General features: G+C 39.4%; 1 pseudogene; it reads left to right on the forward strand.

Moving 5' to 3' along the window:
* Positions 1–16,015: 16,015 nt before the first annotated feature.
* Positions 16,016–16,961, forward strand: LOC112860761 (heterogeneous nuclear ribonucleoprotein A1-like; annotated as a pseudogene).
* The last annotated feature ends 212 nt before the right edge of the window (positions 16,962–17,173 follow it).

Consider the following 17,173-nt stretch of genomic DNA (forward strand, 5'->3'; position numbering starts at 1 on the left):
GTGTGGTGTGTGAATGTTCTGACTGTATGAAAAACCTTACAGTCCTCAGTTTCCTGGCAATTTTGCGAGGAAGAATGGAACCTGGATTAAGCCAATCCTTGGGTTCTAAAACGTTCAAAGAAAACATTTTCTCCATTCCGAAAGTAATTAAGCAATTTTTTGATCAGACTTCTCTTTGACAGACAAAAAGCCTACCTCTGAGATAACAGGCATTGGATAGAAATATGGAGAAGATGCTTTTCAGAAGGATTTCAGTAAAGGAGATTTAAGTGAAGCACATGCCTTAGGTTTCTGTTGACATTGCTGTCCAATAGAAAGCCTCACTGGTCTAAGGATTGGCTGTCTATTAAATTGAATTCCAAGTTACAGGAGGCACTTTTTAACAGCCAACTAAACTTCACGGCTTTTTTACCCTGCTTCTACCAGTTTTGTTGAAACTAAAAATTAAAGAGCTGACATTCATCGCCTTTATGTTTTACAATAGAATGGAAGTACTTAAAATTCTTGATGCCAACAGCTTTGAAACTTTTGTGTTACCCTGGCAATGTTCATGTATTTGTAATGATGGTAAAGAATTACCAGTTAGCTATGTCTGGAGGAAAAGTCTCTGGCTTGAAGACCTTTCCAGAAGAGATTTAGCATCATTATTTCTGAAATATGACCTTCCCCAGCAGCATTTCTAATTATACTCCCAAATTAGAACTAATACACTGTGAAGACCAGACTCATCCTTGTGACTTACACCATTCCGTTCTATTGGAAAGGGAGCACTCATTGCGGCAAAAATGGTGTTAAGAATTGTGGACTGAAAAAAGGCAGCCTTTCGAATGCACCAATTCCCCTTGTTAGTAAATAACAGTGGCAGTAATTATGGGCCATAGAGGGCCACATTCTCAAGCATGCTTTGAGAAAAACTCATCACTGTCAGCACTCCTGGCCTCGGTTATGTTCTCCTGAGCATCAAGAGAAGGAGTTTGAACAAAAGTCGTCTATAGAACCAGAGTATATGTTTAAGAAGTTTTAAGCTGCTGGATAGCTTCTCCAACAGGTTCCTTCAGAAAGGAAAATGAAGGACACCAATACATTATTTAGATCTGTTTTATAAATTTGCAGTCCTTGGCAACATACATTTGAAAGGATGAGATTAATAACCAGAATATCCTCACAAATGGGCTTTGAGAGCTTTGGTGTTTATAAGATCTCTCAATATTGTCCTCATAGAATTCTGGAGTCTTTTTTTTATTATTATTCTTTTCAAACCTCCGTTAGTCCCAAGCCTCTTTTCGGCTACTTTTTTTGTATTTCACTAACTTTCATATGTATGTGTTTACTCAGGTAATTTACATCATGAAGAAAAATTGATGTCAGCAGAACACAGAAAGCAAAGGAAAATAAGTTTAAGGGTTTCCTTGGAAATTCTCAGTGCTTTCATGAATTGTGTGTCTGGGCCTTATTCCAGTATTCTGATGTACAACCATGACCTCAGACTTTACCAGTGTTCAGAGCGTTTTCAAAATGTTGATACAACTACTCATCTTTCAGGGCAATAGAGGCAGATAGAAGATTTTCTTTATGTCATGCCCTTTGAAAACACAACTACTTAAAAACCCAGAGGAAGATACCCAGCTGCTTGGTAAGGACACCAAATAATCAGCAACTGCTTAGTATTTACTGTATACTCCCACTCATTTATTGGATTTTCACAACACTGAGGTAGGGATCATTGCCATTTTTCACATGGGGGAAAGAGGCACAGACAAGGTAAAAATTTGCCAGAGGTTACACAGCTAGTGAGTGGTTGAAGATTTCAGCCATCTGTACCTATATCTGGAAACCCTATGTCTTGAACCCCCTCAGACCATCTTGCTCTGAATATCCCTTGATTCCCATCAAAATGATCTTCCCGCCCTTACTTTAGGACAAATACCCATAAGCCTATCAATCATAACTGGACAATATGCCCATTCTGAAGGACATCCTTGAGCTACTCAATGTCAGAACGCTTTTCTTGTTTGAGATTTTCTGGTATGTGGTAGGCACTCTACTGTACAGCGGATAGAAAACTAAAGAGATACAGTCCTTAACCTCAAAGGCTCTTGTCCCAAAGACTATACAGTCTCAGCTTTAACCAGCACATATCTGAATCATCTGGAAAGCTCTTAAATACTTGAGAGCCAGACCCATCTCAACATAATCACATCTGATTATCCAGAATCAGGATTAAGTAACTAGAATTGGCATGAATTTTTGTAAAGACCCCTGATAACTTCCTGTGAAGCTAACATCAGATCATCTTCCAGTCCATTAGTAAGACTGATGATCTAGTCAAAGCAAAAACATAGCTACAAAATTTAATATCAAGTATGAAAGAGTGTGATGGGTAGCTTATAATAGGTTTGGGGATGGAGGTCAAAGAGATTTCTCTGGAGAAGCATCAATTAAGCTAATGCCAAAATAATGAACTGAATTTAGGAAGATGAAGTCACTCCTGTGAGCATTCCTGGAAGAGGGGAACATGTGGATGCTCAGGCCTTAGTGCGTTCCAGGAACAGACAAGAGCACTGTTGTCTGAGTATAACATGGGAGGTAGGAAGCCACATATAAAACGAGTCAGGGTAAATATTCATGGCTCCTGTTACAGTCTGATCAAGTAAGGTAGAGGAGAACCTCAGCTTTAGTGTCCCTCCCCTGTATTTTCAGTTCTCTTTTCCTATAAATTCTGTCAACAGTGTGCAGAACAATAAAACCTAACGACTGATGCAGTCTCAAATGAGCACACTCAGTTTTCCTTGTAAAATAGTCCTCCTCATTGGGCATTTCAGATTCTGCTTTGCAGGAAGCACAGAGAGGTAGCACAAGGGATCTGTAACGAGATCACAGAACCTTGGGAGCAGCCTGAGGGGCTGTAAGCCAACAGTAAAGGGCTAGTATCAAATAGCCTCTATGTGGACTTCTCTCTTTTAGTCTTCAAAATGATTTCTATTTATTGAAAGCCCCTACACAGCAATAGCCATGGACCTTATTGCTTGACTTATTGTAATCACAGTCCTCTATCCCTCAGAAATGCCATTGTTCACTAAAGTATAAAGTTACCTCCCCCTAGAGTTCACCCCCCAACCAGGTGACTGGGAAAACCTTGCATTAATTTTGGTCATGCACTAAGTATTCTCAGCCTCCTATGGGTCTTACCACATGACAGAGGACACCATTCCTCCCCTATGAGCAGTGGGGACACATTGCAGAAAATCACTGGCCTCTTGTGTAAATCTTAACTATGGCAGGCAATCACAAGTCACCTTGACATCGTATCTTTAACTGACGTGCATAATCATTTGCAAGTCAGATACCATTTTAAAATTTAGAAATTAAACTTTCCTTTATATCTTATGACTATACATATGTATAATATACATATCTGTATATATAGGTAGAAAATTCACTTAGTAAAAAAAATGATGCAAACAGTTAAAAAGAAAGGAGCCAAGCATCAATTCCATAAGGAAAGGGTAGAATTGGCACAAACTCCCCTGAGGTCTCACATACCAGGTAACTCAAAACTTGAGGCCAAATGGGCAGGATGTAGGTCTTTGGGGCTCTCACCTGCTCTGGCTCCTCTGTAGTCAGTGTTTCTCAATGACCAGAATTCACAGTCTTTGCAGGTAAAACTTCTGGGCATGGAGCCTACCAACACTACCATGACACAGGAGGACTGGATTCTGAGCATTTGAGGAAGAACTCAGAGGTCTAGAGAGAGGCTTTAAGAGCAAATAATCCTTTTTGGCCTGTAGGCTTTTGCCTGGGAACTCTCCAATCTTCTCCACCCTTCTCAAATTCTGTTTCCTCTCTTGTTCATTTAAAATGCACATTCCTTCCATTAGGAAGGTGCTTTAGATCATGGACAGCCATACCTCTCAGGAATTTCAAAGATTGCAAGAAAAAGAGATACAGGGTGACTCTTCTAGGTTAGATAATAAATGGTTTTTCTTCGACCTAAATAAATGGCAAAGTAACACTTCATAAGTTTCAAGTTGCTGTTAGTAAAGTAAGAAGGAGGTTCTTGATGTTTTCCAAGTTCTATGGTCCAATTTACCAATTTTCAAAACATGAGATTCAGAACAGCATCTTTACAGATAGAGATGAAGTATTTATAGGCATCTCAGATTAGTGTGTATCTTGAGATCTTGAGGTCAGAATAAACTTGACCCCCAAAACCACTGCCTTTTTTATTCATACATGAATAGTCATAAGTCGATTGATGGTTCCTGACCTAATTAGGGCAAGAACCTAAGAAATACAAGAAGCATCCGAGGCAAGAAGGGACTAAAAAATCATGAAGTACAGGTATATTGACACCTGTCCTTCTCAGGTTCCTCCTGATGGCCTCGAAGGTCCTGTCAGCTCACCTTGAACATTAGAGCATATGACAAAGGCCTATTTTTCTATAGCCATAAACCTTTTGAAAGAAAAATGAACCTGCTTCCTTGTTTAGAATACCAGTTCTTTTAGGATACTTTTAGATTTGAGATTCTACAGTTTTCAATTACCCTTTCAGACTTAGACAGTCTTTTAGTGATAAGACTGATTACATTAGCTAAAATTTCAGAGAAAAGCCTTATCTTATTCTAACCTGCATGATTTTTAACAGTCTAATATTTCAGAACCATGCCTGAAAATAAGGGTTATTTGATATGTACTTTTTAGTATTGGTCTGTTATGCAGAATTAAAGAATTTATACTGAAACATTAGGCAAGTGATTCAGAGGTACTGGGCTAATTTTCTCCCCCAAATATGAAGTAGGCCCCCCACTCCCACCTATAATTACCTGGTAAACAAGAGGGCAAATTTTGTTTTTAAGGTTTTTTTTTTGGGGGGGTGGGACTGAGCATGAGTTGGGGGTGGTGGGGGAAGGGAGAGTATCTCAAGCAGACTCCATGTTGTCAGTGTAGATCTTGATGCAGGACCTAATCCCGTGAGCCAGGAGATCATGACCTGAGCCAAAATCAAGAGTCAGACACTTAACCAAACTAGCCACTCATATGCCCCAAATTTGATGTATTTTAAAGGCAAGAATATAACAAAAGATGTACAAGAAGCAAAACGCTGTCAATTTATCATGGTCAGCATGCTTAACAGTTCAATCATTCAATATGCAGACCTCTAGGATTACAGTATATAGTAACGAAAAAAAAGTGAAAAGTTTGGCAGTAAGACAAATTAAAGATTTACAGAGACCTAGGACAAGTCGTTGTCGTTAAGTAGTTCAGATAAAAGACAGCAGCGCTTAAGAGATCTACTATGACATTAAGAGGTTGCCAGAGTGCTTTAGGGGACACTATGGGAGATAGATTAGTGATCTTAGAAATGGGGCCTAAATGATGAAAGTGCACTCTGCCTCAAGAATACTGCTTGGCATCAATTGCTTGGAAGGGATCAGGAAAAGAATGAAGTTCTTGTATATAACCTTCCCAGTTACCCAAGATGTAGTAGGGATCATTTTCCTTCACAGATGAGAACATGGTGGGGATAAAGCTGGAGATAATCAGTATAACGGAACTAGGGAACAGTTTATAATTCACCTCAGATCAAAAGCTAAAGTATATGCTTCATTTTACTTTACATTACCCTCAAAAAAGACAACTGGAGATAATTGTGAGAAAGTTGGATGGGGTCATATTATAGGTCATCTTGAATGCCTTTTAAGAATTTACATTTTAACTTCAAAGTAATATGGAGTCACTGAAGGTATAGGAATTTGGAAGGATCAAATAAATTGCCTTTATTAAGTACCAAAGTTCAAGAGAGAAAGGTGTTGTCGTCCAAGCTTCCCATTCTTTATGTGGGGGACACAGATTTTTTTCATGGGTTTTTTGGGGGGGGCAGGGGGAAAAATATATAACTTAGTTCTTGAGGCATTTATTATTCTCTGGTTTGAATCCTGATTAAACTGATTTGTAGGACTTCAGATAAGTTGCCTCAGTTCTCTTTAAAATGTGGATAATGGGGCGCCTGGGTGGCGCAGTCGGTTAAGCGTCCGACTTCAGCCAGGTCACGATCTCGCGGTCCGTGAGTTCGAGCCCCGTGTCGGGCTCTGGGCTGATGGCTCAGAGCCTGGAGCCTGTTTCCGATTCTGTGTCTCCCTCTCTCTGCCCCTCCCCCGCTCATGCTGTCTCTGTCCCAAAAATAAATAAACGTTGGAAAAAAAATAAATAAAATGTGGATAATACCTAGTTTGAGAGTGTTGTATGAAAATCAAATAAGCTAGTATGTATAGAGCAGTGACAATATGTCTTGACATATTCATGTTATTTTGTACTATGTAGTGTGTACTTTTATTCTTAATCAATTTTATATTTAGTATAATTATCGTGTTACATTTCAAAAAAGATCTAAAACACCTGAAAAAAGTAATAGGAGAAATTCTGGTATATAGGGTAAGGAATTCTAGTAATAGCCATTAACAAATCAATGCTTACAACAGCTTACCTCTACTGTTAGGATTGCAATAACCTGGTACAGCTAGTATAAAAATGAGTTTAATGTTAATGGGAGAGACATGAATTAGTCAACAATCCTTTTCAAATCACTTAGCATTGGCAAATACTGGTACATAGTTTGTGTTTAGGCAACACAGATGAACAAAACAAAAAGTAACAGATGTTTTTGGTTAAGTTGTGCAGTCAAGAGAGCTGGAGCTAATGCACAGTTTATATAAATGTCAACTTTTATATTACATTTTCAAAATTAACAGAACTGTATCCTAGGACAGTACATGTCATTTGATTTTATGAAGGTCATTTTGACAATGACAAAAATATGTCCAGTGTGTTTTGAAAGCATGGAGTAGGGAGACCAAACGCCAGTAAAGTCAGAAGACTATTTAGAGACAATCTGGCAGCTGTCAATGCAGAAGTGGGATGTAGAAAAGTACATACGTATATAGATACGGCAGGTATAGTTTTGACAGTAACCTATATGTTCAGAGTTTTAATGTGATGGGACAGACAAGTTTATAATGATCTTTTCTCTTATTCATTAGAGTTGATACCCAAGATGTGCTTATTCAAAATTGAGTACTGATATGCAATTGAAGACCTCCATATTTGCTTTACATTTGAGAATGCTTAAAATGAGAACACTGGACATTGTAGATTTGAAGGAATGGAAGAGGAGAAAAACAACAAAGGGGAGAGAACTGAGGACAGATGAGCCAGTTGGCAAACCTTCACGAAGTTTAAGAGGATTTGGGAAACACCATTATTTGCATACCAGCATCCATTCCTCATTATTGACAAATAGATTCAACCCCAATTTTGTGGAGGTGGCAATATATTCAGGAGAGGAAGGCTTCTCTAGAGCTCCAGTAAATGAATCAGTCAGTCAAAACTGATCACAGTTTAGTGTTTAAACTAATCACTTCCAGTAACTGGTTTTGGAGTATACTTCCCTGTCCTGATCAATGAAACTTAAGAGCCATTCTACTGGGAACATAAGGAATGTGGCTTCCATTAAAAAAAAAAAAAAAAAAAAAAAAAAAAAAAAAAAAAAAAACACCATGCTCTCCCTCCCCCACTCCATAAGGAGAGACCTGCAAGAAACCATATGTTCTTCCTTTAGGTGGTCAAAAAAATAAAAAAAGTGATTTGGCCATAACCCTGGAAGCCTGAAGATTCACCACTGCTGGGCTATCTCATTTTCACCAAGGTTGTAGAAAGTTCCTGACAAGCTATGTTCAGAGTGAAAAGCATATGAAATACTTCTCAGGCCACATTAAAAAGTTTAAACTTTCTACTATAACCATACAGGAATCACTAGATTAAATACTTGAAGTGACATGGTCAAGGTTGCACTGTAGACAGTCCAAGTGGGGACTAGAAAGGATTCAAAATACTTGTGTCAAGAAAAATCAGCAAGGAAGAACATAAAACTCAACAGCCCCCAAAATTTAAAAACGGGCAGAAGGCATGAACAGAAAGTTTCTCCAAAGAGGACCTAGAGATGACAAACCGATGTGAAAAGATGCTCCTCACTTATCAGGGAAATGCAAATGAAAACCCCAATCTCACACCTGTTAGAATGGCTAAAATTAACAAGAACCAGGAGGTGGCAAGGATGTGGAGAAAAAGGAATCCTTGTACACTGATGATGGGAATGCAAACTGGTGCAGCCACTGTGGAAAACAGTATGGAAGTTCCTCAAAAATTGTAAATAGAACTACCCTATGATCTGGCAATCACACTACTGGGTATTTACTCCCAGAATACAAAAACACTAATTCAAAGGGATACGTGCACTCCTATGCTTAAAGCCACTTGATTTACAATGCTCAAGGTATGGAAGCAGCCCAAGTGTCCTTGAATAATTGATAAAGATGCAGTGTGTATGTACACACACACACACTTATTTAGTGATGAAAAATAATGAAATCTTGCCACTTTCAACAACATGAAGCTGGAGCTTATAATGCTAAGCAAAGTCAGAGAAAGACAAATACCATAGGATTTCACTCCTATGTGGAATTTAAGAAACAAAAGGAGCAATGGCAGGGGTGGGAGGACAAGAAACAGACTCAACTATTCAGAATTGATGGTTGGGGGGGGGGGGGGTGGTCCATGACTCATGGCCCATGAGTTCAAGCCCTGCATTGGTCTCTGTGCTGACAGCTCAGAGCCTGGAGCATGCTTCGGATTCTCTCCCCCCCACCATTCATGCTCTCTCAAAAAAATGAACATTTAAAAACTTAAAAAAAATAAAAGAAAAAAGCAAATAGTCAATGTAGTCAAATATCAGGACATAGAGATGGGATGGAAAAGGGCAATTTTATAGAATGTTTAATAGTTGCATTTAAAAGCAATTGATGTTATCACAAATAAAGATGGAGTTAAAAATTTCATATTTAAATACTTTTTCAGGGAGCACTTAAAATTACAATTCCTAAAAAAAAAAATCACTTATCTAAGACACACACATTATGTATTCAAAATTCAGAAGTCACTATTTTAAGATGTATTTTTCCCCAAGAAATCACAGCATGCTATATTGAATGAACAGAGAATAAGGCCAAATTAAAATTTTGTGCAATGGATTTGTTCTTTTATCATTATATGTAGACTGAGGGGGAAGTTGTTTTCTTGGAATTACCTACACTCATTTTTAAAAGTGTAATGTTAAATCCAGATTCTTTACATAATTAATCTTCTGATTACAATACTTAGAATTCATACCAATGGAATACCATTAAAATATTTAGCAACAATATTGAGATAATTGTGTTTACTTCAAAGTATTCTCATTTTAATATGTGAAAACTACACTTTCATACATTTTTTATTCTTTCTTTAGCATGCAATAAAGAGTTCCTTTCAGATGCTAAGAAAATCATACTTTTCAGTGCCAAATGAAAAAGTTGGATCTTGCATGCCAACATAAGTTTTAGTTAATGTAGAAAATTAAGTGTTGCTCATTTAAGATGTTTTAGATTTAAAGTAGGTCAGAAGTTTATTAAAACCGATCTACTTTAATACGTATCAACATGGGGGATTCACAGGTGGCTGAGAGAACTCAGTGCTATACTTGCAATTAGAAGGATCCTGAATATACAGGAACAACTTTCAGACAAGATATTTAAGAATTATGACAAGACACACTCTACAAAGCTGATTTTCTTATGTTAGTTTAATAAAACATCTCATTAACTGATACCCAATTAAGGTTTATCCTCATTTGTCTCCCAGTGGACTATTTCATCTGTCAAACCACACTCTGGAAGAACCATATACGTTTACTGGATTGTGTAAGCAATCCTGTGTGTTTGTGCATGTAGTTTCCTGTGCAGGTTTGTAGATTTGCATGTGTGTCAGACTTTTCTGTACTCAGTACTGTGCTAGCATGAAGAGTAATAAGGTAGACAGGGACGGTAAGCTCTCAGGGCAGGAGCCAACAGGGGATATGGATATCAAAGGTAGGGTTATAAATATGATGGGGATATATGGAGCTAAGTGTTTTAGCAGGATATATTGTCCTGGGATCAGTCTTTTCTGATCAAGTTTAAGGATTAATGGAACAAACTAGAAAAATACACGCAAGAGTGCATTAGAAATGGGATGGGAGGCTGCAGGATAGAGGACACAGTATTGAATTCCAGTAGCTTCTGCAATCACTGAACCCTGCAGGGATACCAGCCAGTTATCTGCAAGTAGACCTAACAATGCTTTGCCTCACAGACCAACCATGCAGACTTGCTTCCTACCCCAGTTATTAAAGGTTTAATATGCAACACTTGCTTACATATACAACTGGAAAGTGCAAGGGAATTCTAATTTTTCCTCCTTCCTCGACCAGATAAGCTATCCTGGAAAGCTGTTTTCTTTCAAAAGACAGTCTGGCAATAGCATGCAGTCTTGATAGTAAAGTGTGGCCAGTTAAGTAACAAGCTATTAAATCTGTTCCTCTTCGTATCTGGCTCACTCTTCTTATGTGCTTGCTTTCTGCAATTCACAAAAGCACAGAAAACTTTTCCTCAGGCTTATGGTTTCTGGGAAATCCAGGCACGGTATTCTTTCTTCCCCCCACTATGTGGCCTTAGCATAGGGTAATGCCACTAGGTGACTCACTGATCTAGTAGAAATTGGGAGGTCTTTGTTGGTGTTAAATGGGCAGGGATGACTGTAGTGCCATCATAATAATTAAGACTTTCACTAGTGCTTCTGGTTCAAAGTGGTGACATGAGAGAATCCTGAAATCACTTGCTCTCATGGACATGAGGCAGCTTCAGGGTGATATTGGGGTTCATGGTGTCTGGAGCTGATGGCCATGAAAGAATTCTTGAAGAGGTCTTTGGTGGAAAAAGTGATTTTATTAAAGTATGGGGACAAGAAGGGGGGGCAGAAAGAACTCTCTGCAGGACCCTGTGGAGAGACTGCTTATATAGTTGGGACTTGAGGGAGGGAAAATCCAGGGGAAGTTTCCAAAGAGATTTTTGTATGCTAAAGACGACTTACAGGATACTGGAGGCCTAGCTATTGTCAAGCTAAGGTGGTTTTTCCTCTAGCAAAGCATTAGCATTAAGACAGTAGAGAGTTCCTGGAGAAACGTTTTTACTCTGCCAGCCTCGTGTTTGTCAACGGACTGCCAGTTATAAGGAAACTTAATTTTATCTGCCATTTACTTCTGCCTTTGTTTCCTATATCAGGTAGACCAAATGTACAACAATATAGGAAACAAATTTCTTCTGAAAGAAATCCAGTAACTAGCTGAGCCACTCTTCTACTAGGCAAATGAGGGAAACACATCCAAGTGGGTAGGAGAGGCTAAGACACAATCTCGGGATTAACCTCACCCCCTGAGCCCCCTACACGGCAGGCCACAATTGGTAGGGGACTTAACTTCAGGCTTCTCCCTGAGAAGATAAAATTTGAACCTCACATCTGTCACTCTAACTTCTAAGACTTGAAATGGCGAAATGAGACCCCAAAACAGCTAGTTTTGAAAGCAAACAAGGCTTGCACCCATGAGACCCACAAGGTTATAACAAACGGAGAAAATGTTGTAACAAGGCTCATGTGAACTCACCCACCCAAGGGCCCAGTGTAGAGGCAACCACTGAAAGTGTCTACCCTTTTTGTGACACTTAATTGCCCATCTTCAAGGCTTGGCCTCAGGGGCAGGCATCTAATTTAACACAGGGGACTAATCCTCCCCAGAGACCTCAGAGGGCAGGCACTGTGATTAGTCTTCCTCTGCCTTGCTCCAGGTCACCATTATCTTCTGAAGATGACCTAGTAGACATGTGATACTCCACTTTTTGCCACATGGTCACAACTTGATCACCTAGCTCTGATTGCCAAGTAGGGCTTACATCTGTGGACCCCACAGCACTGCATCAAACGGAGGAAGCCCACCCTCAGGGCCCAGCAGTCACAGCAGATTGAAATGTGCCCCCAGGCATGCTATTATCAGCTTACTTTCATAGCTGTCCTCTGGAGGATCAGGCTTATTAAACACATCTCAAAAGTGACTCAACTCTTCAGGGATCAGAGACATGAATAGGTACCACCCTGGCAGTCTCCCTCTGCCCTACCGCAGGTGGCAGGGTGTTTGAGAAAGGAGCATGCATACACATCAGGCGCCCTGGCTTTTGTGGCTACTGCCCAAAGGACACATCCCCTAATAGTCTGGCTCTGGTGTCTATGGAGGCACAGGGCTTGCATTCACAGGTTCAACGGGACAGTGGCAAACAGTTAACTGGGTACTACTCCAGAACTTCAAGCAGACGCAGCAAACACACACCAACCGGTCTTCCTCTGAAAGATGTAGATTAGCATACTTTAAGAGCTACTGCCTGAGTGTCTAGAACTCAGAGGTCCTCCCCTTTGGGACACTGACAGGTATTGGCACATCCTCAACTACTGGGAGACACTAAGAATCAGGGAGACTTCTTAGGCAATGAAAAAATGTTTGAGAGTCAAGAGCTAAGGCAGAGTTGACCAGGAAAGTCCATCTCCTACACATGGCCACTCCTTCAAGACCAGGAGATTTGGTTGTTTTACCTGATGCATAGAAACCAACACCATCAAGCAAAATGAAGAGGAATAGGTTCCAACTTTAAGAACAAGATAAAACCTAAGAAAAAGACTTTAATGAAAGAGAGATAAGGAATTTACTGGAGTTAAAAATAGCACTCAGGTAGAGACGAATTAACCAGAATATAGAAATATCAAATAGAAGTCCCAAATTGAATAAATTCACTGAAATACATTCAATAGATTAAAAAAACAGACTAGATGCAGCAAGGGGGAAAAAGCATCATTGAACTCCAACACAGGGCAATGGAACTTGCCCAATCAGAGTAAAGAGAAGGTAGCTTAATAGGGATTTACAGGAAAACATCAAGCAGATTAACATTCATATTATCAAGATCCCAGAGAGAGAAGACAGGGCAGAAAATGTGAAGAAATAATTTCTGAAATCTTCCCTTATCTGGAGAAAGACATCCAGATCCAAGAAGGCCAGAAAGCTCCCAATAAGGTGAACCCAAAGAGACCCTCACAGAGACACATCATTAAAGTGCCAAAAGGTAAAGACAAGGAATTATTTTTTAGGTTTAGAGGGGGGGGGAGGGGCAGAGAGAGAGGAAGAGGGAGACACAGAATCTGAAGCAGGCTCCAGGCTCTGAGCTGTTAGCACAGACCCCAACATGAGGCTCAAACTCACAAAAAAATGAAATCATAACCTAAAGTCAGAAGCCTAACTGACTGAGCCACCCAGGTGCCCCTCTTCCCCACACCCCCCCCCCCCCCCCCCCCCGCCTTGTAAGTTTAAGAGACAAGGAATCAAAAGCAGCAAAAGAAAAACTTGTTACATACAAGAGGACCCCCATAAGTCTATTAGATTTTTCAGGGAAATTGTGCAGGCCCAGAAGAGAGTGGCACAAGTATTCAAAATGCTGGGGAACAAAAAAAAAAAAAAAAAAAACCCTGCCAAACAAAACTTCCCAACAAACTTGCCCTTCAGAATTGAGATAGTTTTGCAGACAAGTTAAAGAAGTTCACCACTAGACCAGTCTTGTGAGAAATGGTGGAGGGACTTTGTTTCGCTGAAAAGAGCACTAATTAGAACAAAAATTGTAATCCTTAGTGGTAAAGATATAGTTAAATTTAGAATGTTGTCAATTCAATGGGTTAATTACTTATAAAGCTAGCATGACATTTGAAGATTTTAGCAAAAATAACTATAGCTGTAATAACTGGTTAGTGGTTACACAAGATAAAAAGATGTAAATTGTGACAAAAGATAAACATGGTGGGAGAAGTCAATAAAAATACAGATCTTTATAATGCACTCAAACTTAAGTTGTAATCAACTTAATACTGTAATCAACTGTAATACACTGTTACATAGAAGTTGTTTTACAGAAGCCTCATGGTAACCACAAAGCAAACCCTATAGTGGATACATGAATGATAAAGGAATTTAAGCAGACGGCTACAGAAAAATCACTCAAGGCAGAGTAAGAGAACATGAAAGGAATAAAGAAATTACAAATAGCCAGAGTGTAAGAGCAATAATTATGTGCTTACTGCTTTAAATGTAAATGGATTAAGTTCTTCAATCAAAGACAGTGGCTGAATGTATTATCCTCTCTATGTGCGGTCTGCAAAAGACTCGCTTCAGGTGAGAAATAGACGGAGAAAAAAAAAAAAAAATCAATGGATGGAAAACTATCCCATGCAAAGAGAAACAAAAAGAACAGTGGGTAGCTATACTTCTACCAGAAAAAACAGACTTTGAAACAAAGACTGTAAGAGGCAGCAAGGTCATTCTATAACAAAGGAGTCAATCCAGAGGCTAACATTTGTGAAGTACCCAACAAGAGCCCTTAGATCTATACAGCAAATATTAATGCACCAACAGGAGAAATAGAGAACAGTAGAAAACTTAAGTACCTCAAGTCAATGGATATAGCATCCAGACAGAAAAATTTAAAATTAGGAAATATTGGCCTTAACTGACACATGTATCACATAACCTTAACAGACATACACAGAACATTCCAGCCAAAAATACATTCTTAAGTGCACATTGGCCATTCTCCAGGACAGAAATGTTAGGCCATAAAACAAGCATTAAGAAGTTTAAGGTTGAAATACATCAGGCATCTTTTACTAAGCACAATGGTATAAAACTAAAGATTAAAGTTTTTGGATTTATGCTACCAGCAAATGAAACTAAAAGTAGGACCCCAAACTAAAGTTTCACACAATGAAAGCCAAGAAAATTAAAAGGCAACCCCCAAATGGGAGAAAGTGTCTGCAAATCTTGTATCTAATACCCCAAATATATAAAGAACTCCAACTCAAAAATACAGTTAAAAAATGAGAAAATCTGAACAGACATTTTTCCAAAGACATACGGATGGCAAACAGGTATGTGAAATGAGGCTCAACATCACTAACCAGGGAAATGCAAATCATAACTGCAATGAGATCACTCTACACCTGTTAGAACGGCTATTATCAGAAAACAAGTGTTGGTGAGGATGTGGAAGAATGGGAACACTTCTACAATGCTGATGGGAACATAAGTGGGCACAGCCACTATCAGAAACTTTATGAAAGTTCCTTAAAAATTAGTACTATTATAGGATCCAGTAATCTACTTCTGGTTATCTTTCTGAAGGAAATGAACACTAAATGGAAAATAGACCTGTATGTCCTTGTTTATAACAACCAGGAGATGGAAGCAATCTAAGTGCCCACTAATGGATAAAGAAAATGTGATCCATACAGAATATTAAGCCATAAAAGGAAATTCTGCCATTTCTAATATGGGTAGACCTTGAGGAAATTACACTAAGTGAAAGAAGTCAGAGAAAGAATTACTGTAGGATCTCACATGCAGAATAAAAAAGAGCTCATAAACATAGAACACTTTAGTGGTTGCTGGAGGTTGGGGTGAAGGTAGAAAAATAAAGTACAATCTTTGTTATAAAACTAGTCCAAGGGATGTAATAAAGAACACAGTGACTATAGTTAGTACTGTATTGTATAATCAAAAGTTACTAAAGGTAGATGTGAAAATTCTGATCCCAAGAAAATAAACAACAAGCAGGGATAGAGGTTAAGTAGACTTTGTGGGGATCTTTTAGCAGTATTTACAAATATCAAGTCATTATGTTGTACACCTGAAACTAATGTAATGTTCTCTCCATTATAGCTCGTTTTAATAGAAAAAAAAAAAATCACAGTGCCTTCCTGTGTGCTAAAACAGGTCACAACCAAGACGACAAAAACAAACCACATAGCTTTGTTTAGGTAGTGGCATATTGATTGTATCCAAAGGATCAGGTAGCTTTTCTGCCCACGGACGCCACTGGCTGCCTGAGGAAGCATGGTCTCCCCACCCACTCCCCATCATGGTCTAAGTCAGGGTCTCCCAAAGAGCCTGAACAGCTGAAGAAGCTCTTCATCAAAGGTTTGAGCTTTGAAACAACTAAGGAGTCTGAGGAGCCATTTTGAGCAATAGGGAACGCTCATGGACTGTGTGGTTATGAGATCCAAACAGCAAGTGCCCAAAAGGCTTTGGGTTTGTCACCCAAACCCACTGTGGAGGAGGTGGGTGCAGCCACGAACACAAGACCACACAAGGTGGATGGAAGGGTTGTAGAACCAAAGAGGGCGGTCTCAAAAGATTCTCAAAGACCTGGTGCCCACGTAACTGTGAAAAAGGTTGTTGGTGGCCCTAAAGATGACCCTGAAGACCATCATCGAAGAGATAATTTTGAGCAGTATGGGAAAATTGAAGTGATTGAGAGGACGAGTGGCAAGACGACAGGCTTTGGTCTTATAACTTGAGGACAGGGACTCCGCAGGCAAGATCATTCAAAAATGCCACACTGTGAATGGCCACATCTGTGAAGGAGAGTCCTAGTTAAGCAAGAGATGACAAGCACTTCTTCTCAGAAGTCGTCCTGGAAACTTCGGTGGCCGTCATGGAAGTGGTTGTGGTTTTGATGGGAATGACAACTTTCATCAGGGAGGAAACTGAGGTAGGTGGGGTGGCTTTGGTGGCAGTTGAGATGGTGGTGGATATAGTGGGAGTGCAGCTGGCTGTAGCAGATTTGGTAACAATGGAAGCAATTTGGGAGGTGGTCAAAGCTATGATGATTTCGGCAATGACAACAATCAATCGTGAAATCTTGGACCAATGAAAGGTGGAAATTTAGAGGCAGAAGCTCTAGTCCCTATGGTGATAGAAGCTAGTACTTTGCCAAACCACAAAACCAAGGTGGCTATGGCGGTTCCAGCAACAACAGCTGTAGCTATGGCAGTGGCAGAAGGTTTTAATTACTGCCAGGAAACAAAGCTTAGCAGGAGAGGAGAGCCAGAGAAGTGACAGGGAAGATACAGATTACAACAGATCTGTGAACTCAGCTGAGCACAGTGATGGCAGGGCCCAGCTGCTACGAAGATGCCATGTTTTAGGCAATACCTAGGTGTCTGGGAAAAACCTGGAGAACTGTATTTGTGATGGTTTTATAGGTTATCTTAGTTTCTGTTCTGTGAAAAGTATAAAGTATTCCAAGAAAAGGTTTTAATGTCGTTTTTTTGTACCTAAGCTGTTGATTGCTAAATGTAGTGGTCTGATCATGTTGAATAAGTGTCAAAAAAAAAAAAA

This window comes from Puma concolor, chromosome A1 (assembly GCF_028749965.1).
Source record: "Puma concolor isolate L17-30 chromosome A1, mPumCon1.1.hap2, whole genome shotgun sequence".
In the NCBI taxonomy this organism is placed as follows: Eukaryota; Metazoa; Chordata; class Mammalia; order Carnivora; family Felidae; genus Puma; species Puma concolor.